The sequence below is a fragment of the Typopeltis vanoorti genome, chromosome 25 (assembly GCF_054136105.1).
Source record: "Typopeltis vanoorti isolate ZY-2024b chromosome 25, IOZ_Tvanoo_1.0, whole genome shotgun sequence".
In the NCBI taxonomy this organism is placed as follows: domain Eukaryota; kingdom Metazoa; phylum Arthropoda; class Arachnida; order Uropygi; family Thelyphonidae; genus Typopeltis; species Typopeltis vanoorti.
In genome coordinates this window covers 38,040,789-38,061,985 of record NC_143573.1, presented here as the reverse complement: position 1 = coordinate 38,061,985, position 21,197 = coordinate 38,040,789, and positions in this window count along the sequence as shown.

Below are 21,197 nucleotides of genomic sequence, written 5' to 3'. Positions count from 1 at the left end.
TCACAAACATCCATGTCCAAGGCAGGATTCGAACCTGTAGGCTGCAGAGCGAATTCACTAACCATTCGTCATGTTGGAGGCTTAATGGATTTTTTACAACACTCACAAAGAATTAAAATAGAATTTAATACTCCTATATTTCGTCCTAGTCACTAGGACATCTACGGGGATTACAAAATCAATTAATGTAACATATGCACAAATAACAAACAATAATAAGCCCAACCATGTGGGTGACACTAAAGTCCTATCTAGGTAGAGCGCCCTCTAAGGGCAGTAGTAGGTGGCCTGGAATGTAAGGTGGGAACTCTGGTGATGAGTGTTTCCCAAATCTTTGGAAGCTTAATGCAACCATATTTATTGAGATTTGGTTGGTTTTTGAGAGCTGCTGCTGCTTCTAAGAAAAGTCTCTCTTTCTTGAATTTGCTGTGGTGGAGCATGGTGGTTTTCTTCCATGATACTCTGTGGGTGGTGTCCAAAGCATGGTCAGCCAAGCCTGAATGGCCATAGTTGTGTTTGAAGATGTAAGACTTGTGTTCCTCTAGACGGATGGATGCTGATCTGCCTGTCTGTCCAAAGTATGCCAGCTTACAGGAACAGGGTACTTTGTAAACTCCAGGCAGAGAGAGAGGAGGGAGCTGATCTTTCGTAGAACGGATAAGGGTAGCCAGTTTGCGGTGGGGCTTATATGCTGTGTGTAGATTGTACTGTTTTAGTATCTTGGCTATTTTTTCAGAAGTGCCACGGATGTAAGGTATGGTGATGGCATTTTTAAAATCTTGTTGACGAGAAGGAAGGGGAATGGGGGAGGAGTTGATTATTTTTTTGATACTGTGATCACTGTAGCCATTAGAGAGGAAAGTGCTGTGTATGTGGTTAAGCTCATTAGTGAGGGCAGTTCCACTGGAACAAAGATTGTGGGCTCTCTTGGTAAGAGTTTTAATAATGCCATATTGTTGGGAGGGGTGGTGGTGGGAGAGTTTGTGAATGTATCTGCCTGTGTGTGTGGGTTTTCTGTATACGGTGAAGGTAAGTGTATCATTAGGCAGGCGTGTGACTAAGGTGTCTAGGAAGGGTAAACAATTGTTCTTTTCCTTTTCCATAGTGAACTGGATTCTTGGATGTAGACTATTGAGATGACTGAGGAAGGAGTCTAACGTGTCTGGGCCATGAGGCCAAATAGAGAACACATCATTTTTCGAAATCTTCCATATAGAAATTGGCAAGGGGGGGTGAGAGGGGGGAACCCATGGCAGTTCCCTCTATCTGCTTATAGATTTTGTTGTTCCAAGAGAAATATCCAGAGTTAATGGCAAAGGAAAAGAGATCTAAGATGTCAGAGGGAAAAACGTTTTCTAAGAGAGATAAGGTGTCAATTAAGGGAATATTGGTAAACAAAGAGGAGATATCAAAGCTTACCAATATGTCTGTCTTCTTCAAGGTTAAATTTTCTGTGAGGGCTTTAAAGTGGGTCGAGTTTTTTATATAGGAAGGGGACCTTCCGGTGAGGGGGATCAGAGTGTTGGCCAGCTGTTTAGATAGTCTATAGCAAGGTGCATTGGTAGCATCCACTATAGGCCTGAGTGGGGAATTGGGTTTGTGGATTTTTGGTAAACCGTATATTCGGGGGGGATGGGAGCTGAAAGGTTTAAGTTTTTTCGTGACATCAGGGGGCCAGGAAGATACTTTTTTGAGTAAAATTTTAAGTTTCTTAACTTTTGTTTTTGTGGGGTCGTGTTCTAGCGGGATGTAGGTAGCGCGATCGCGGAGGATAATGTTCATTTTTCGCTTATATTCAAAATTTAAAAATGCCATCACCATACCTTACATCCGTGGCACTTCTGAAAAAATAGCCAAGATACTAAAACAGTACAATCTACACACAGCATATAAGCCCCACCGCAAACTGGCTACCCTTATCCGTTCTACGAAAGATCAGCTCCCTCCTCTCTCTCTGCCTGGAGTTTACAAAGTACCCTGTTCCTGTAAGCTGGCATACTTTGGACAGACAGGCAGATCAGCATCCATCCGTCTAGAGGAACACAAGTCTTACATCTTCAAACACAACTATGGCCATTCAGGCTTGGCTGACCATGCTTTGGACACCACCCACAGAGTATCATGGAAGAAAACCACCATGCTCCACCACAGCAAATTCAAGAAAGAGAGACTTTTCTTAGAAGCAGCAGCAGCTCTCAAAAACCAACCAAATCTCAATAAATATGGTTGCATTAAGCTTCCAAAAATTTGGGAAACACTCATCACCAGAGTTCCCACCTTACATTCCAGGCCACCTACTACTGCCCTTAGAGGGCGCTCTACCTAGATAGGACTTTAGTGTCACCCACGTGGTTGGGCTTATTATTGTTTGTTATTTGTGCATATGTTACATTAATTGATTTTGTAATCCCCGTAGATGTCCTAGTGACTAGGACGAAATATAGGAGTATTAAATTCTATTTTAATTCTTTGTGAGTGTTGTAAAAAATCCATTAAGCCTCCAACATGATGTCCTCACAGCACTTAAGCCTCTACACACGTACACTAACCATTCGGCCAACTAGGCCGGCACAAGTTCCTATTGCATTTTCTTTAAGGCTGAAATATGTGGCTTTAAATAAACATTATTTATTTCCTTATGTTTTTCAAATGATTGAAAGAAATTCAACAAGTATTCTTTAGATCCTAAGCATACAATGAAATTGTTTGGCAATATATGTTCATTTTTTTTTTTTTTTTTTTTTTTATGTGGTACCCTTCCAAACCATTCCTATATTTTATTGTGGTAACAGCTTGCAATTGAGTTGTTAAATTTAAATTGTAGATGGCACAAATGTTCAGGTCTACTCGCTCTTTTCTGTTTGGTATTAAATTTTGGTGATCATACAGACCTTAAGGATTAAAAAAAAAAGATCTGCAGTATCTGTGCTTAAACTGAACTGGATCTGTCAGTAGTCTGTGATATATTCTCAGCCACAGCTGTGAGGATATTGCAATATTTGCCTTTTTATTGAAAGATCTTGGTTTGAATCACATCTGTGACTTGAGAACCTTTATAAGGGCTTTTCAAATGAAGATCATTTAGAAGGGTTTTTTTTTTCACTTATTTTTTATCTTGCAAAACAGACAAACCAGCCAATTAATAGGCATAATATACTAGTCTTGTAGTCTTAGTTGCTTTACTTTTACTGAAAGACAACTGTGCATTATTCACTCTATATAAGTTACACGTAGACACAGTTTAAAAATTATTTAAGACAGATTAACTACAAATATTTTGATTCACATATCATGGATCATTGTATTGAATTTCTCCTTATGTGCAGTTACGAGATAGCCAGACAAAAACTGATACTATTAGGATCAATTGAAGTGTGCATGCATGTGATTTAAAAAAAAAAAAAAAAAGAAGAAGCATTTATGTACATGTAATATAAGGAGAGATTCCATTCTCATTATATCCTTCATTGTTGTTTAATTTTTTAATTTCCAACTGTATTATACTGGCATGAATCAAAACATTTGTAATTAATCTATATTAGTTAAATAATTTTTCAACTATATCTACATGTAACTTATACAGAATTAGTTACTTTGACTGTGAATTCAATGAACCCAATCATTCAAGGGTCTAGCATTCTGGAGGAAACTGCATAGCACTGAAGAAGTACAGGTAATGTAACAAGGTGACGTGCCTGTGACTCTTAGAATAAAGGTCAAGCTTGTGCAATATTGGATACTAGGTGATAGATAAATTTCCTCGCCCAATCCATCCATTTCTCATCTGTCCAGGATGGGGTAAATCCCTTGATTAGGGGCTTTAGGTAATTTAATGCAGTCATCTTGCCATTTCTCTGCTACGTTCTACAGGTAAGTATTTTTATGTCTATAAAACTGTGTATTCACAGGGCCCATTGCCTGTCTTGAGGGACAAAAAAAAAAAAAAAGAATTTCCAGGAGAAAAAAAATCCCCCTACTTTCGTATGAGACCAGCTAACTCACTATTTGATTGAAAAGACCTGATAAAGGTTCCTCACATCGTAGACAAGATTTGAGCCCAGATCTTTTCTATCAAAGGGCTCATCTGTATCAATGGGGCTATGCAGGCCATCACCCAATGTGATACCATTTTTATTTATTTCAGACTACTGAGTTTATTGATCAAAATCATCTTTAGATTTGAGAAAAGTTCTACCATGCGATGATTTGAATAACTTCTTTCCAGGATTATGATGGACATTATGAACAGTCCCAACACTTAATCCATTTTGAAGATAAAATTTTAAAATAGTTATGTTGATACTGTTCATTATAACAGATCTGTGGATATGACTACCATTATGAATAAAATCATCTTGTGTAAAAACTTAAAATTACAAAGTGGTTTTGTGCAAATAAAAATCATAAGTTAATCCAGTATTGCACTATGTAAACTACAGTAAGACTGACCAAATTCATTTTAACTAGCCTGATATGTCATGACAAATAATAACAATAAAATAAAGGTAAAATTTATTTGGAAATTTCTAGAAACAGTTTTGGAGCTGGATTACAGTTAAAGACAGAGACAAAGACTTTGTTTACAATTATGATGAACAGGTAGTAGACAGTTCAGGATTGTTATTAATCTTATTTATTAGGAAAACAGCAGAATACGATGTGTTATAAATTGGAATGGATGAATTGATGGCATTGAAATTCACTAGATTATCTTCACCCCACTTGAGAATTGTGAGTAGATCAGTGTTTATGATATGGAAGAGGTTGAAGTTGAATCATTTGGGTGCTACAAAGTTTCTCAAATGAAGATGAATGAAGAATACTGTCATCAGCAAAAGTATGGATAGTTGAAGTTTTAGAGACGTGGGGAGAGGGGTGTCATTGATGTACAGTAGGAATGGCATTAGTGGAAGCACAGAACAAGTCCCTAACCACTCGGCCAAGTGGTTAGCATATCCGCTATCCAGCCAAAATGCTACGGGTTTGAATCCCACTGTGGGCATGGATGTTTGTGATTGTCTGTGAAAATGCTAGTGGTGATCGTTGGCGTAGATGATGAAAGTAGTTGCGGTTCATTGTAGTTGGTGGATTGAGTGGTGGAGACAGAGAGGTAGAGTAGGTACCCTCTCTCGATGAGTCTTTGGACTCCCTGGAGGTGCCGTAATAATAATAATAACAAGTGAACAACAGGATACTTCAGCATTGATAATCTAATGAGCAGAAGCCATCAATCATGACATGATGAACAATCATAGAGAAAACCAGCACTCCAATCATGAAGGGCAGAAAGGTGACCTTCTGATGATAACTTGGTATAAAGACCTAAATTTTCCACCACCTCCTTCATAAATGTGGATAAGATTAGTGAGGAAGTCTGCTAAAGAACAAAAATGGTGGAATACACATTGATGATCACTGTTTAACTGATGGATCATCAGGTAGTGAAGAAACTGGTTGTCGATGACTTTCTTCATCACTTTTGAAAGTATTAAAGTGAGGGCAAGGAGCATGATGTTTTGATGGTTGACTTTTTTAAGGGACAGTCTGCATATAAAGGCTTACATCCTTTATTAATCTTACTTCCAAGATTTTAACATAACTGGAGGAGACACCATCTGTGGAAGAGTGGGAGGAGAAGAGTTGGTGGAAAAGAATTGATGCCAAAAAAGCTGTCTGATCTTTAGGAAATGTTACCATTGTTCACTCAGGATGAGCAAGAAGTAGAAACATAGTAGAGCAGAAGTTTTGCACACCAGCATTGACTAGGGACCAGAAGACTCCATTGCAATTTGAGCAAAAGGCAAGCTTAGTGCATTTGGTTCTTACAAAGTCAGTATTATGCTTGCTAATAATTTTTTTTTACAGTTGTTACAGGCTGTAGTGTAACTGAGAGATAGAAGCTGGAATTTTTAACTTGTGCTATATCAGATCTGACAAAAGCATGTGTTCCACTTCATATGAAATGCAACATGCATAATGTTTTTTTGAAAGTTGAGGTGAGTTGTAGTTATAGAGGATATCAGTTGAAGTTCAGTGATGAATAATAAAAGATGAAGTTTGGATGTCTATAAGTGATGGTGCACATCATTAATATATGTATTGAGGTAAGCAAGAAACCAACTACCGTTCGTTTCCGAGAAAAATGTTAATGAAGATGCTTACATGAGAAATGAAATAATTATGAGGAATTACATGAGCAGTGAAGTTTTCATATTGTTTGCATTGTATGAATTTTAAAGATTTAAGGCTATGAGATGGTGGCAGTTGTCTGACATACTTTTTCTCCTTAAAAGCTTCAATTTATTGATAGTTTGGGCTTAAATCAGTAAATGCTTGAAGGATGGAGAGGGGGCTGCCCGCTAGTCTTCATAAGTTAGAGCTAAAAGAGCTTTGCCTACTCCTGTGGAATAAAAATGTTAAAGAATTTATTTCCATATTGTGAATATAGTGAAATATCCAAGGTCCTTGTGTAGCTTCTTAACTTCATTGACACCAATTTAGTCAAAGAAATGACCATTAGAGATTATTCTAGTCCAAGACTAGAGGAACTTTTTCCAGGTCTTCTATCAGTTTCCAAGCTACTCACTCTTTGGCACATAAGTAGGATTTTTTTCTTTCTACGAAACTCATTCTTTAACCCCACAATTCAGAGAGAGAAATTAAGTCTGGCTAAGTGGTAATGATAATGTTTTTGCAAACTTATTACAAAGAGCTTTGACATGATGGATTTAAATTCTGCACCCTAAATCAGTGGCGCACCCAGGGGGGCACCCCCCCAAAGAAAAGGAAAAAACACTAGAAAAATTTCCAAAAATCTTTTCTTAATTAAAATTCCTTTTTTTTATTTATGTTGTGTGCTACTTATGAATTAGCGATCACTGCAGATGCTCAGTTATAGGTCGTATGCGATATGTAGTGTGTATTCGCAAAACGTCTGCTCACCTCGGCCCCCCCAAAGGTTAAATCCTGAGCACTCAGCCCCCTCCAAGATTAAATCCTGAGTAAGCCACTGCCCTAAATACACAATCCATTTGTTTGAAACCTAAATATTCCTTCTTGACCAGTGTAATTATTATTATTAGAGATCACCAGGGAGTCAAGAACTCATTGAAGGAGGCTACTCGTCACCCACACCAGCTGTCATGCTATTTTTTGAATTCATTAACGCTACTTGCACTCACTACCTCAAAAGATAAGCCATTTCAATCACACACCAAAAAAAATTTCGTTTATCAGTATGCTGCATGACCCTTGTAGATCTGTATTGTATCATTCTTCTTTCTACTCTTTACTAGTGTTTGGAATCTGCACAATTGCAGTCTGTCCTCATAATATACCTTCCATGATCCTGATATCATCTTAAACTCCTCCACTGTATTTGTATCACTTTGAAAACCAGTAGACTAGATCCACACAATAACCCAATTCACATCAAGGCTTTTAAAGAGGCAAAATGACTTCCTTATGAGTCCGTGTTTGTTTCAGCATTACTATTATCCTCTGGGTTAAGTCTGTAATCTTTGCTATAGGACCCTTGGACTATAAGCTTCTTATCTATTGAAACTCCAAGATTTCTAACCTGATTGCCTGGGTGGTTCCCAGCAGTGCAAGGACCCCTGTAAGAAAAGGATATATGTGGAACTACAAGGGGGGTGATTATGAAGAGCTCAGGGGACAGCTTGTGGGTGTAGCGTGGAATGAGGAGTTAGCTGGAAAAGAGATCAATGTAGCTTGGGGGATTTTCAAAAACTATCTAGTAGATGCAATGTCTAAATGTATTCCAAGGGTGAGAAGGTTAAATAAGGTAGGTGTGAGATGGATAAATAAAGAAATTAAGCATGCGATACAGAGAAAAAGGGCATTGTGGAGGCAGCATAAGAGAAATGGAAATAACCAATTCCATGAGGTCTACAAAGACCAGGCAAGGAGGGTGACTTGGTTGGTGAGAGTAGCTAAAGAGAGGTATGAACAGCAGGTAGCTAATGAAGCCAAAAAGAATCCTAGGGAGTTCTTTTGATATGTAGCCAGCAAAAGAAAGAATGATTATGGAAGGATGACATTGATTGGAGAAAATGGTATAAAGACAGCTGTTGCAGAATGTGTGGTGGCGATACTTAATGAGCAGTTCATAAAGATCTTTCAATCTTGTGAATGTGACTTCATGGAGGGATTGAGAGCAGTTGATGATGGGGAGGAGAGACTGACTGTAGGTGAGCAAGAGGTGTATGGGGAGTTGAGTAAACTAGATGTTAATAAGGATGTGGGACTTGATAATATATCACCACGTATTCTGAAAGAATGTGCCAGGGAGTTGACATCAGCCTTGTCATATTTTTTTAATACGAGTCTTGCACTCGGTCAAGTTCCTAAGGAGCGGAGGGAGGGAAAGATTGTGCCACTTCATAAAGGAGGTCATCGAACTATAGGCCTATCTCTGTGTCAGATGTTGTGGTTAAGTTGTTGGAGAAGCTTGTGAGAACCAGGATCCAGAGTTGGGTTGACAACAATGGTATTATCTTTGGTGGACAGCATGGATTTGCTAAAGGGAGGTCATGTTTTAGTAATCTACTTATTACAATAAAGTGACTGCTTCCTTAGAGAGAGGACAAGGATACACAGTAATATACTTGGATTTCGCAAAAGCTTTTGATAGAGTACCTCATGATAAGTTGACAGTCAAACTAGAGCAGATGGGGTTGGATATTAGATTAGTGCATTGGATTGGAGACTGGCTATCTGATAGGTATCAACAAGTTGTGCATGGGGGGGGGGGGGGTGATATCCAGGAAACGGAAAGTCACTAGTGGAGTGCCTCAGGGGTCTGTTTTAGGGCCATTACTATTTAACTTGTATATTAATGATATTAGTCAAAATTTGGATGGAGATATTCAGTTGCTTGCAGATGATGCAAAGTTGGGACGAACCATAAAGAGTAGTGAGGATGTTGTGGCCTTGCAAGAAAACTTGAATAAATTGAGTGATTGGGCACAGAAATGGGGATGTGAGTTCAATGTTGCAAAATGTAAGGTTTTAAAATTTGGAAAACAAAGATGGGATGCAGAATTTATGCTTGGTGAGAATATATTGTTGGAGATAGAGGAAATAAGAGATCTGTGGTGATAGTGGATAAGGATCTAAAATTCAGGGGACATATCGCCAAAATTGTGAAGACAACACATAGGTTTCTGGGAATGATGCAGAGGACACTGACGTGTAGAAGTAGGGAGATTCTTGTTCCATTGTATAAGGCTTTGATAAGGCCACACAACGACTATTGTGCCCAGATTTGGTCACCGGGTTTTCAGAAGGATGAAGAGATGTTGGAAAGGATCCAAAGGCGACTGACTAAGGTAGTTTCTGACCTCTGGAATGTTGAGTATGAGGAACAATTGAGAAGATGTAATTTGCAGTCTGGTGGAGAGGAGGAAGAGGGGAGATATGATAGAGACCTACAAGTTGGTAAGGGGTTGTTATAAGATCAATGGTGGAAAAGTTCTACAGAGAATAGTGGGAGATCAGGGGAAAACCAGGGGTCTTCCCTGGAAACTCTATAAAGAGGGTGTGAGTAGGGGAGTGAGAGGCAGGTTTTTTTTTGTGCAGAGTTGTGAATGATTGGAATGCTTTGCCTGAGAGTGTGGTGTCTGCAAGGAGTTTGAGTGTGTTTAAGACATGGTATGATGAGATGTATGTGTGATAAAAGGACCTCCCAGATGAGTCTTTGACTCCATGAGGTCTTGGGGTAATAATAATAATATCAAGGATGTCATCATATACCAAAGTGCATAACTTTATATTTTCTAACATTATATATTTTCTAACTGGCATCCATTTTCCCATGCCCACAGTTCCAGCTTATCCACATCATGGAGACTCATCCCTCTACCCCAGATCAGGGGGAGGCGTACAAGTACGAATATGCACCTAGATTTTTTTTTTTAAATAAATATGCGCATAAAAATTTTGTGGGAAGGGAAACGCATTTTCATCTCACTTACATGAGATAACATTTTGAATCCTCCTAATTTACACTTTTTACCCTGTAGGGAATCGGAACCGAAATCCTACAGAATAGGTTGGTTACTCCTTATTCCTGGAGGTATCCTGTGACTGTAGCCTGTGTGTTCACGGTGCCAAACCGAAAAACCCTGCTGCCTACACCCAAGACCGGCCAACATTCCAGGCATATGGTTGCAAAGCATGTAGCCACTAGGCTAACCGCACTGACACATTTTGGGTAGAAAAATAAAAATAATTTATAGATGAAAAATATATTTATTAAATCTTTTTCGTGTTACAACTTGCAAAGGTGTATAGCTGAGAAGTGGCGCTTGGTCGCTCGAAGATTGACTTAAGTTCAATTCTAGTCACCGACTGGAAGAACTTTTTCTAAGCCTTTCTTCGACCGGTTCCCGAGTTAGTCGATCTCTGGCACGGGCAAGAGGGTTTTTCCTCATGGAAATTCGAATTTTACATCCCATAAACTCAAGAAAATCGACTGTAATACCCACATTATTTCAGACAGTGACATCTTGTTAGGGTTAGGTACCAAGAGATGGCAGCACTTGTTTGCCAGTTCATTGGTGGCTGCTATAATTAGTAATAGACATGGGCCAGCTATCTCTGATTGGCTACCGATGGAGATTGAACTGCCCACTCAGTCACCAAAAGCTACATAGGGTATAAAGGCCTTGCCTACACCCTATAAGAGAATAAAAGGCATTAGCTGATTTATTTATTTATAACTTGCAAAGGCAATTAATGGTATTGTCAGAAATTTTAATGAGGTTCTTCAGCGATTTTAATTTAATATTTATATTAAAAGCGCTATTAATACTTATATTTGTATTCCCTCTCTCTGTGTGTGTGTGTGTGTGTGTAATTTTAGTTTTAATAAAACAAACAGGCGCCTGTGCGATAACACGGTCGCATACTCGGTCCATGCTGTTCATTAACCATTCTCTTATAACCAATCCCATATCCTCCAGCTTATGGAACAGCCTTTCATGCTATATCCTATCAATAGCCTTAGCAAAATCTAGTAATATCACAGTGCATCCATTCCCCTTATCTAACTCAACATTATTATAAAATGTGGGCAATTATGCAAACGGTACTTCCCTTATAAAACCATATTATCACAGTTATCCATTTGTTATGTTACGTTATTGTTATAATTGTTATATTATTCCTGCAGACCTCTTACTTTTACTGCTTGTCTTGTCAGTATAAATCCTGAAATTAAGATTCCTATCAACCAAAATATCTAACTACCTCTTACAGTCATTTGCAACTCTCAAATTTTCCCAAAATACAGACAAGTCAAACAGAACAACATAATTAAGACATGCAGGCTCATAACCTTAATTGCTTCAGTCAGTAACACCAAGCAACCTTCTAAAAAAATAGATCAGACCCAGTGCCGTAATGATGGTGTGGCGAAAGAGGCTTCCGCCACGGATGCAAAACGTAAAAATTGTTAAAAATAAATAATTAGATATAAAAGTCCGCTATTTTATATTGTATTTTTAAATTTCGGCAATACACCGCTTTAGACACACATTCTGCAACTCATTTTGATGGTGTTAATAGTAAGTATTTAACATATTGCACTTAGTAAAATTTAACTTGTTACATTTAATTTTTTTTTTTAACTTTTGTCCTTTTTGGGTTAGGGGGCTCAAGTTAGACACTTGCCACAGGCGTTCATACCCTCGTTACTGTACTGATCAGACTATCATACTACTACATATTTCTTTGATGTTGAAATAATTTTAAACATTAAATTATGCAAGGAGACCTTTAGTATTACCCTTTTTGAATTAAGCCTCACCTCCATTAAACCAGGGTTTCCCAAACTGTTCTGCAAGAAGTTCTGGAATTTGTCATTTTAGATTTCTAAGCATTTTTCATGAATAAATATTTTATAGTGGAAATATTCTGGGGAGAATAATATTCGTGAATATGTCGAAAAAACCCAGATCCAGAACGCTTTATAACATCTGTGTATCGTTAATCTTCACACATCGAAACCTTTCAACAATCGGGAAAGAGAATACTGTTGTTTATGACCAATCATAAAAATTGCCTGCAAGCCAATTACAATAATGTGTGGCATATCCTCTTTTCTCAAAACTGAAAGAAATAACACCTGTGTTGCAAATGTTAGTGACCAATCATCAAGGAAGTATAAAGAAAATTTTTCCATTAACGTTGAAGATTATTATTATTATTTCGAGCAACTCCAAGGAGTAGACAGACTCATCGAGGGAGGCCTTAACATCATGTCAGGAACAACTATTCGACATTCACACAGTATCTATCATACCTCGCTTTGAACTCATTCACGGTCATAGCACCCACAGCAGACTGGAAGCTTATTCCACTCATTTACCACTCTCCAAGTAAAAAACCAAGCTCTAACACCCTTGTTAACCACATTCTTGCCCAGCTTCCATGTATGACCCCTAGTCCTCCCACCACCAGTCCTATTCCTCAAAAATATCTTCTGGATTAATCTTATAGAAACAACCCTTCAATAATTTGAATATCTCAATCATATCACTCCTTTTCTGCCTATCAACCAATTTTTGCAACCCACAAATCTTCAATCTGTTCTCATAATGTTCATTCCACAGATTTGCTACCATCTTGGGCACTCGTCTCTGGATCCTCTCCACCTCCTCCCCATCAAGAAGAAACCCTGGCGCCCATACATATCTGAGCACAGCAGTCCAGATGGAGTCTTATCAGGGCTCGATATAGAGGAACAATAACTTGTTTGTCTCTGCTTTTTAAATTATTTTTCAGTAACCAAGTAATTTGATGAGCTGATTTAGCCACTTTTGCAATGTGCCCCCTAAACTTCAACTCCCTATCCACTAACACTGCCAAATCCCTGGCCTCATCAATCTCCTGGAGTACGGTTCCTCCAATGTGATATACTGCTGCTAATCTTTTCACTCCAAACTGCATAACCTTACATTTTGCCACATTAAATTGACATCCATTGTTCTTAGCCCAGTCCTCCAATCTATCCAAATCATCCTGCAAAATTCTGACATCATCTGCATTCACTAATGCACTACCCAACTTTGCATCATCAGCAAACAAATGAACTGTTCCTATCAGATCCTTTCCTATATCGTTAATGAACAAATTAAATAGTAGTCCAAGAACAGAACCCTGCAGCACACCACTAGTCACAAGCCGGCTTTTGGACTTCACTCCTGAATCAACCACCCTCCTATCCATCCCCATCTGCTCCAGTTTACTGATTAGAGTTCCATGTGGTATCCTATCAAATGCCTTGGCAAGATCCAGTAGAATCACTGTAAACCCATTACCCTTATCCAATTCAGCCATCACTTATAAAACGTGAGCAAGTTACTGAGGCATGATCTACCCTTCACAAAACCATATTGTCCCCCATACAGTATCCCATTTTCATCTATCCAATCCTGTATTCTTCTCTTGACTAGGTTCTCCAAGACCTTGACAACAATTCCTGATATGCCAATCTGTCGGTAATTTACAACAGTAGTGGAACCTCCTTTATGTAGTGGAACTATTTTCCCCTCTTTCCAGCCCCTCGGGACTAACCCAGACCTGAGATTCAGATTAAATAAAATGGTCACGGGTACTGACAAATCTTTAGCTGCTTCACTTACAACACGAGCTGGTATACCATCCAATACCACAGATGTATTGACATTGAGGTTTTGCAAAATACTACTTACCTCCACCTCATTCACCACAAATTCCATACATATAATCTATTGGTTCATTCATTTTTGCAATGTCACCACCTGGATGATATACTCTTGCCAAGTGCTCAATCAGTAATTCTACTATATCAACTGATTCAGTGACCTCCCTGCCATCGGCATTCCTTAAAATCATTCTGTCATGTACAGTTTTTCTCTTTCGTGCAGCATATCGAATAAACTTTTTGGGATTCTCTTTAGCCTGCATGGCCAATGTTCTTTCGTAATCCTTTTTTGCTTTTCTTATCACACTTGTTGCCCTTCTGGCCTGGGCTTTATACTGGTTCTGTGCCTGCCAGTCACCTTTCTCCTTAAATTCCCTCCATAGTTGTTTCTTTTTTTGCAGCTCAAGCTTAATGGTGTTATTCATCCATTTAATCCCTACTTGATTTATTATTCGGACTCTAGGTATACAGTCAGCCATTGCTTCATGCAAACACTTCTTAACACCTCCCATGCACTGTCAACTTCTAGCCCTTGCAGTTGTACATGCCATGGCACTGTACCAATCAATCTCCTAAGCTTGTCATACTTACCAGCCTGATAATTCCACATGTACCTTGTCTTAATTGTAAATTCCACACCTTTAGCTACCTCCCAAGTCAAGACCCCATGATCTCTCTCTCCAATTGGTGGCAACGTGGTCATATTCGTTACAGCCAAATTCTCAGATGCAATTACCAGGTCAAGCACTCTCTGGCTCCTAGTATTTTCCATTACATGCTGTCAGAAATAGTTATCCCTTAATAACCGCATAAAATTCAATTCCCTCCTCCCATGTGTCCTCTCCTCCTGTCAATCAGTGTTACCATAGTTGAAATCTCCCACAATAATTACCCTCCTTCCACTCATTTCTTCTATTTCCTTATGTATACTATCACCACCATCTATTCCATCACCTGGTCTATAGCAGCACCGAACTGTATATTTTGTTCTGCTAGTTTCAATCTCACACCAAATAGCCTCAAATGTGCTCTTTTCTCTATCCTGCAGTTCCACTTTTATTTTCCTTGGCTGTAGCTGATCCGCTATCATCAATAACACAGCTCCCCCCATTTTATTCTCCCTGTCTCTCCTGAACACACCATACCCCTCACATTCAATCCCACTAGCTGTGTCATCTTCTGTCAGCCATGTTTCACTAATGCCAATAGCCTGTGGTCTGGAACTGCCAACCAAGGCGAACAAATCTCTCTGGTTCCTAATACTTCTGGCATTTGTATACATGAATTGCAGATGCCGACTTGTCCCATCTCTATTTTGATGCCTTATAGTAATTATCCCATTCTGATTAGTGGTCTTTCGTACTCGCTTGGGCATATTACACACATTCACACACTCAACTGTCTCCCTAAAATCTGCATATCTACCTTCTCTCCCCCCTTAATAACACTAGTTTCCTTTGTTCTGTACATTCACTTCCACTACATTCGACAACACCTTTCCAAGTCTCCGTACACCAAATCCATTCAAATGTAAACCATACATTTTATATAATTCCTTTCGTCCATCGAACTTATTCCACTCATCAAACATAGTTCATGCATAAAGTCATTGGCAATTATGGCCCTCATATACTCTTCACTGTCATACCGTGGAAAACACTCACCATCCTAACTCTCTGACTCTTTTCTTTTGCTACCTCAAAGAATTCCTTTACATCCTCACTCGTATCCTTTTTGTTTCCTTTCAAATCATTTGTACCCGCTACCACTGTCAATTCCTTCACTCGCTGTTTTTGCGTTCTAATTGATTCGCTTACATTCTTGATGTTCGCACCGGGTTGGTACGATTTTGTTAAACTCTCAACTAACACACCTCTTACTAAGGAATCCCCATACAACATATGCTCTTTCATTTTGTTTACACTCACTTTCATACCCTTATTTTTTCTGTCATATCTATATAAGATCAAGATAGTCTTTATCCGGTTCTCAAATCTTGTAATACTGAATACTTTCTTCGCAAGTTCGTATTGTAGGGTGAAAGTTTCGAAACCGTAGTGCCGTGATTTTTTAAAAGTAATAGGCCTGCAGATTTAAATTTTAATATGAATAAGAGACAAAGGACTTTGTTTAATTTTGGTATTAATAAATCTCTTATTGGAGGTGTGATGCAACAGATAGTGATTCATCTACCACCAGCCTACAAAGCGATATCCAGGATGTACAAAAAGAGGGGGAAACTACCAGTACACAGGAGAAAAAGTCCGCATTCACTCGTAAGTACTTATAATAATATAAATTTTTGGTGATCAGAATGGGATGTCAATGAAAATCAGCACAAATTTATTTAATGATGTGTATGTTTAATTAATAATAAAAAAATCAGCTAAATTAACTATTAATATATTACAAAATAACCTAGGTGTTCCATGAAAATTTCAGGATTTGTGTGAAGTGTTCCATCTTAAGAAAAGTTTGGGAAACTGCATTAAACATTGACCCCAATTTGGAAACAATATCTGCAGCCCTAGTTGAGTGAGTTGTAATGTTGATTCAATTTACAGACTGGGTTTTAATTTCATTGTAGTAGTACCAGAAATACAGGGTGTCCACAAATGTTTACCCTGACTTCAACTGGCTATAATATTAAAATATAAGTGAATCAATGACTTGGGTACTCATAAAGTTTCTATACTGGTATCGTCAGTATACTGCTTTTGCCACCAGGAGCACTGCTGCTATTTTCTTTAAAAATGGCTTAAGTACAGGAAAAACGTCCAATGTGTTCTGTGGCTAGCAGAAACAAAATCTCCAGTTACAGTGCCAACGTTTGCCTACCACAAAAGTCCAAATTGTCCAGGAGATAAAGCCAGATGATCGTCGAAGACGAAGAATTTGGTAACCTCATTTTGAACCGTATCGATTAAGATAATGATTTTTTGCAGCGTGTTTGTTTCTCTGATGAGACAACATTTCACGTGATTGAGTGGAGTAGTCAACAGACACAATGTAAGTATCTGGGGATCTGATAGAGAACACATTCGAGCTAGTCCAAAACTCATTGTGTGGTGTGGACTAATGCATGATCGAGTGATTGGCCGTTTCTTCTTTCTTGAAAAATGAAGTAATGGAAATGTGTACTTAGACATGCTCAATAATTATGCCATTCCCCAGCTACAGGAAATGCAACCAAATGTTATCTTTCAACAGGATGGAGTCCCCTATTGGTCTCGTGATGTTCGCAGTCGTCTTAATCGAGAATTCCCGAATCGCTGAATTGGCAGAGATTGTCCAGCCCCATGGCCCGAGGTCACCGGACATTATACCCCTAGCTAATTTTTTTTTCTATATGTTATGCATTAAAGTCTAACTTTGTGTTCCATTTCAAGTATCCACTGAAGAGTTATAATATATTATAATCAGGGTAAACAATCTTGAAACAACTCAAAAAATCATTAGTCACTTCCCCACACATCAACCTGGACAAGAAGAAGCCCATAGGATTCCCATACCTTAATGCGCCCCGATTAGTGCATCATTTTTTTCGATACCCAAATTCGATTAGTGCGCCTATACTAAGATGTATATCTTAAAAATAAATGTTGCACATTTTAAAACTTTTCTATCTATACATTTTTTATAGCTAACTATTTTAAAAATTCGCTCACCAAAATGAAATAATTTAGTTACTGATTTAAAACATTTTATAAAGTTATTTTTAATGGCATACCTACTTCCATGTACGCTACGTATACTATGTTCCAAATTTTTATCGCCAAAATTTGTTGTCAGCTAATTACATAGCATTTTCCTGATGATATCTCGTACCTACCCTGCAATTATCTTCCTTAAATTTTTTTTTTTAATTTAAAGTATTTTCCCAACCTTTCATCATGAGTAAAAGAATTAGTGAGCAAAAAAGTGCAAGTGTGAAAATGATATATTATAATGATTGAATTAGTGAGACTTCTTTGTACACGGATCGAAGATTGTAACCAAAAACGGATCTTGCTAAGAACTGACCTTATTAAATCAAAAGCATTAAGTCTCTTTGCAACCTTGAAAGAAAGGGCTATCAATGATTGAAAAGAAGAATTCCACGTTAGTGCTGGGGCTTGAGAAATAGCCTGCATAATCACAGGCGAAACTGCAAGTGCCGAATAAGGAGGTGGCCGCAAATTATTCAGAGATTTGAAGAAAATTGTATAGGAAGGGGGCTATTGTGACCGACAAATATTTAATTTCGATGAAACTGTACTTTTTTGCCTTCCAAGACTTTTCTGGCTAAATCAGAGAAATCTCAGCCTGGTTATAAACTCACAAAGTCGAATGAAATTACTGCTATCAATATGCGATCCATTTGGAAGCACATTGTGCAAATTGTTTTAGAGGCTTTTCAAACGAATCTAAGTTAATTAAATCTCATTCTGAGAAACTGAGTGATTCCGACCTGCTAAATTTAGATGCGCAGCGGGAAGAATATGAAGAAAGTTTGATTCTTTAAAGATACTTGTGACATTAGGATTATAAAATATAATCCTTTTATATATAAAATATATAATATCCTTTGGTCCAAGACTCGCCTCCTACACAGATGTCGCTATAAATTTGAACGTTTATTTAAAGAAAGTGTGGGGCCTTACTTCAACGTCGGAATTTGAATCGTAATGACTGTATATCTATCAAAAATTTGGGAAAGTTTATTATTATTATTATTATTATTATTATTTTAACGGTGTCTCCATGGAGTCAAAAGACTCATCGCGGGAGACCCGACATTGACACACTAACCATTATTTACACAATACCTGTCATACCTCTCCTTAAATTCATTCACAGTTGAAGCATTCACAACCAGTTCTGGCAAAGCATTCCACCCATTCACAACCCTCCAAGTAAAAAATCTAGTCCTAACACCCAGGATAAAAGTTTAATCAGGATAACACAATTTTTTTTAATTTCCTATATTAGTCTAATGTTATTTAAGATTATTACATGAATTTCTGAATTAATATCTTTAATTTAATCATGACTGATAAAAAATTTTACTCTTTTAATACTTAGCGATATGACATCACGCGGCTCGTTCTATTTGTGAATGATCAATTGTTCGTATTCCACCTTTTTTTTTCTTTTTCTTTTTTTTTTAACTATTCCTATGTAGCCACTCACTGAAGATGGTCTGTAATATTCAGACTGAAATATTTGGTGGCAAATTAAATAATATTCTTGTGTAAACGTGTATATATTTTATAATAGAATATGAAGAAAATTTAAGCACTGACAAGCCCAAAGAGATTTCACAGAAACAATTTTAAAATATTTTTCGTGCAACCGAAACTTTTAAGTAGCAATGTTTAGAGACTGGCCCTTGTGAAGAGAGAAGCAGGAAAAATTGCAGAAGAGGTAGTTGTATGAAAAAGAAAAAAAAAAAAAAAAGAAACAGAATGCCCGCCAGAATAATAGATTTATATTCTGAATATGTTTTATTGTCTTTCAGCTTCATAGTTTTCCTTTAACTAGGCCCTGAGACATACCATAATTCTTTTATAAAAAAAAAAAAAAACAAGGGTAAAAAATAAATTTGAGGAATGAATTATTCTTTTTTCCATAGGTTAGTGCGTTTTCGATTAATGCGCTTGTTTTAAAGAACGCATTAGGCGCACTAATCGAGGGATTGCTGTATATATATATTATTGAAGCAGTGCAGAGTTTTATAAAAATCGCACACGAAAAAACTTATTTAGCAAGAGTCCTCACCATCATACGTGCAATTGGTGGAGATAAAACATAGACGAAACCACTAAGAAAAAAAGGTATAATATCGAATAGAGAAAGTACATACGAGTAACTAATAAAACGTTGCTTAACAAACTGCCAATAGGTGGCGGTATAATGAACGGTAGATTAGCTAGTTCCTGATACTAAGTGCTATGCTTTGTTGATATGGCGGAAAGACAGAAAGCATGCAGATTTGTCATCATCATCATACTTTTCAAGGATTTTGGCTTACAGTGGCCTGTTCCGTAGCCTTAGAATTCATCGTTGAATCTGTTTAGAGGGTGTCCTAGTTTTCTTTTTCCTGATGGTTTGTAATTTAAAAGTTGTTTTGGTAATCTTTCTGTTTTCATTCTTTCAACGTGTTCCATCCATTTATGTTTATATTTTTTCTATTGCTGATTCCTGCTTTAATTCTTTCATAATTTCTTTTGTGATCGAATAGAGTATGCTTTTGCAGTTTTTCTCATAAACTTCATTTCAGCTGTTATTAAATCTTTGTCTTTTGGTTTTATTGTCCAGATTTCACTTCCATACAATAGAACTGGCTCCCCTATCCGCCACCTAGGGAACGCGCCTTCTAGAGGTTACAGTCTCCTGAAAAATGCAGATTTGTAATAAAGTAAAAACATACGTACGCCAGAGAAACGATTATCACTGATTTCTTTAAAATTATATTTGTGTTGGGGGGAATGGGAATCCAATTGTACTCGTTGCTCAAAATTTATGGTCCGAAAATTATGAAGAAAAAATAATGAAATTAAAAAATTATACGAATTAAAATGCATGAAGCCCTGGGCAGTGGCTTGTAGGTAAATATGGCACTGCAGTGTGGTATGGATGCTAGTAAATGTCTTTTAAGGTGGTGGACTATTTTCATTACCTGGCATAAGACCGCTGTTCTGCTTATTAGCTGCACTGTCTCCATATTAATAAACACTCAAATCCTCCTCCTCCATAATACCATTGAGCATATGTTAATTTGGCCTGACTCCTCTCCACTCCCTTCCTCTCTTCAGTTATATTTCATCTGTTCTAACTGTATTCAATACTTTTCGGATACCTTTCCGATGGTGGCGACCTAGGGGACCCATTCAACCAAAGAGAGGATGGGGATAAAGGTGTGCTGAAATCAACATATATATATATCGATTAGCAGCGCGTGAATCAAGGTAAATAAAGGTATGAATTAAATTCAGTATATAAATTGCTTATGTAGTTGGAAATATATTTGTCAGTGCTGATACTTTTAGTCAAACAGTTGCAGTATAAAAATCGAAAACTGGAGGCTAATACACCTCCGAATCAAAAAATTATAATAATCAAAGAAAATGTGTTGAATGATTTACAATTCTAATTCATTGCATAGAAAATAATTATCAAATATTAATTAGCGTCATCTAAATCTGCGTACTTTGTAGATTATAAAATCATGTAAACACACAAAAATGTAATATAAATTATAAGAAAACTGTTATTTGAAAACTCACAAAATTATAATAATTTTTAACATGGTTCAAAATATTAGAATATTCCAAATTTTTCCAACTGGGTTTGGGGAGAACATTTGCTAAACATGGGTCGAACGAGTGACATATCGGAAGCTAAGAAGTTTCGTATGGTGTCTAAAGTATGTTTTGTGTGTGATCAAATGATGTGTTTGACGTCTAAGTTTCTACACAACGAAATCCAAACTCAACAGTTTATAGCT